Source organism: Morus notabilis, unplaced genomic scaffold (assembly GCF_000414095.1).
Source record: "Morus notabilis unplaced genomic scaffold, ASM41409v2 Scaffold3339, whole genome shotgun sequence".
In the NCBI taxonomy this organism is placed as follows: domain Eukaryota; kingdom Viridiplantae; phylum Streptophyta; class Magnoliopsida; order Rosales; family Moraceae; genus Morus; species Morus notabilis.
The window spans coordinates 4,863-8,171 of record NW_010359688.1 but is presented as its reverse complement, the minus strand read 5'-3'; the positions used below and the strand labels follow the sequence as shown (position 1 = coordinate 8,171).

The following is a 3,309-nucleotide window of genomic DNA, read 5'->3' as shown; positions in this document are numbered from 1 at the left end:
AATTTACTCAATAAAATTTAATAATTGATTTTGAGAATAATTGTGTGGTTACGTGGAAAGTACAATCTGAGGGAGTTCTGTCTAGGAAAGTTGGTACTTAAGTGGGCCTCGCCCCACCAATCTTTCCTGGGAACGTTGCTCTGTCTAGGAGACTATTCATTGAGCCAAGAGCTATAGTCTTTCTTAGGAGCACTCTCGGTGGTTACAATTTACGTTACTATATAATTATTTTCTTTTTGATTAAAAATAAAAAAAATAAAAAAACAAAAAAATTAAAAAAATTAAAAAAAATTAAAAAAAAAACGCTTTGGGTGAATGCATCGGTATAGATACGAACTAGGGAGATTTGCTCAATGTCCAGACTTCCCCTAGTGAAGTGAAATTCTATTCGACTCGTCTTCTATGCCTCCGTTTTCACACTCGTCGTTGGAATTCACACTTTAAAATCTATTCGCAATGGCACAACACGAGGAAGTTCAGCCGAGAACGTTGCAAGATTACTTGCACCCAATGCGAACGGCCACCCCATCTTGCATCATGTTCCCACCGAATGCACCGCCTACGGATTTCAAGCCGGGCATGATTGCACTTCTCCCAACTTTTCACGGGTTAGAGAACGAGAACCCATATGTACACATCTGGGAGTTTGAAGAGGTGGTGGCCACCTTTCATAGCCGTGCTGAGGCCGCAAACACCGTCAGATTGAAGTTTTTTCCTTTCTCTCGGAAGGACAAGGCCAAAAGCTAGTTGTATTCTCTTAGGCCTAGGTCTATTGGTACGTGGGAAGAAATGACGATGACATTCTTCAACAAGTATTTCCCACACCATAAGACCAACAATTTGAAACGACAGATCTCAAATTTCACTCAGAAGGAAAATGAAACTCTCTATCAAGCTTGGGAGCGTTTTAAAGATCTGTTAAATCTGTGTCCCCACCATGGATATGAATGTTGACACCTCGTAAGCTATTTTTACGACGGACTCAGAATTCGAGAGCGCCAATTTGTTGAGATGATGTGTAATGGGGATTTTCTCCAAAAAGATCATGACGAAGCTATCGAGTACCTAAATGAGTTAGCTGAGAAAGCTCATACTTGGATTGGACCGAGTGCTACTGAGAGCACCAGTAGGTCCCGACCAGTTGGAGTTTCTCAATTAAGGGAAAAGGGCAGCCTCAAGGCCCAAGTTGAAGCTTTGACAGAGCAAATTGAGGCCCTTAAAAGTAAAGATAGTAAAGGATCCCACATGGTGGCAAGGACAGAGGCACATGAGCCCTGTTTCGTTTGTGGTGCAGTGGGCCATCTGGCTCAAGATTGTCTCACTTTTGGTGAAATGAGGGGGGTATACGAGGAGCAGTGCAATGTATTAGGCACATACAATAAGCCTTATGGACCTTTCTCAAACACTTATAATGATAGCTGGAAACACCACCCAAACATCAGTTGGAGAGATCCAAACCAACATGCACAATCATCTGGAAGACAATGGAGATCAAAGCGACAATCTCAACCACCAAGGACATATTTTGCGCCTCAAAATAATATGCAGCCGAAAGGGAATTCTCTAGAGGATACCCTAAAAGCTTTTATGGGTGCACAAAATATGGCAAATCAAAAAGTTGATTCAATGCTCACGCAACCGGTGGAAGAGAACAAGAAAATAAAAAGTCAGATCACAAAGCTGGCAGAAGCTTTAACCGTTCAAGAGTGCGGTAAATTTCCATCATAAGCCCACTCCAATTTGAGAGGACAATACATGGCTCAAACTTCCAACTCTGAAGGTCAAAATATCCAGGAAGTTAACGCCATCTCTACTCGAAGTGGTATGAATTTTGACATGCCATCAATAAGTACAACCATTTCCAGTAATGAAGAATCGGCTCAGGAGAAAGAAAAGCCAACAAAAATTCTAGTAAAGGTGCTTTTCCCCCAAGCTCTCCGACCTGCTGGGAAAGTACCAGAAAATCAAAGTGAGATCCTGGAGCACTTGACACAATTAAAGATAAATCTTCCCTTACTACATGTGATCAAGAAAGTGCCGGCCTACGCCAAGGTTATCAAGGATCTGTGCACCATAAAGAGAAAGCACTATGTCAAGAAGACTACATTCTTGACGGAACAAGTAAGTGCGGTGATTAAGCAGAAGACACCGCCAAAGTATAAGGATCCTGGTTGTCCCACCATTTCCTACCAGATTGGGACACACGAATTCGACCAAGCGTTACTAGACCTGGGATCGAGCGTTAACCTTATGCCTTATTCATTCTACTCGCGATTGGGTCTTGGAGAGATTAAGCCCACATCTGTGGTTCTGTAACTGGCCGATAGATCCATTAAGAGACCACGGGGAATAGTGGAGGATGTTCTATTGCAAGTCGACAAGTTTTATTACCCCGTAGACTTTCTTGTCTTGGATACACAATCCGTAGTGAATATGGAGTCATCCATTCCCATTATTCTAGGAAGACCTTTCCTTGCCACAACAAACGCACTTATCAATTGTAGGAATGGTCTTATGAAGATATCTTTCGGGAATATGACCCTTGAGGTGAATATTTTTCATATTCTAAAGCAACCATGTGATGACGATGAGTGTCAGCAAACATTCATGATCGACATACTTGTTGAGGAAGAGGTTCAGCTATAAAGCAACTCTGAAGATCTTGGAAACCTCCTCCAAAATTCTGATTCTAAAAATTCTGGTTCTGCTGAGTTGGCTCATTTGTCTTTAATTTTTAACAACTCACAGGACAGAGGAACCAAGTTTGGGCCACCATGTTTTGAGGAGCTCCCAACAGAAGGAGAAAAACTGAAATCATCCACCAAGGAGGCTCCAAAAGTCAAGCTAGCCCAACCACCTGAGGGCTTAAAACATGTGTTCTTAGGAGATGAAGACACATTCCCAGTCATCATCTCATCTAAACTCGATCCATTGCAAGAACAACGATCGATCGACATGCTGAAAGAGCGTAATTCTAGGATCAAGGTAAAAATGAAAGTGGCTCACGATAACCGAATCAACGGGTTCATCTTTATGATTCCCGTTTGCATTTCCACCCTGGTAAGTTGAGGTCGCGGTGGACTGGCCCGTTCGTAGTGAAACGCGTTTTTCCTAATGGTGCTATCGAGGTTGAGGACCCAACTGATGGGAAAATCTTTAAAGAAAATGGCCAGCGTCTGAAGAATTACTTAGAGCGGGTGAACCAGGTTGAAGAGATCATTCTCGACGACCCCGTTTACCTGCCCTGAGTAGTTTGCTCACATCTCCTGTACCATATTTTCATTTTATATTTTCTTTGTTTCTTTTTAC

At 42.3% G+C, this 3,309-nt stretch overlaps 1 non-coding gene across 1 annotated transcript; it reads right to left on the bottom strand.

Annotated features, from left to right (window-relative positions):
- Positions 1-837: 837 nt before the first annotated feature.
- Positions 838-944, bottom strand: LOC112090982. The gene has a single exon (XR_002901933.1). It is a non-coding gene; the product is annotated as a small nucleolar RNA R71 (small nucleolar RNA).
- Between the last annotated feature and the right edge of the window lie 2,365 nt (positions 945-3,309).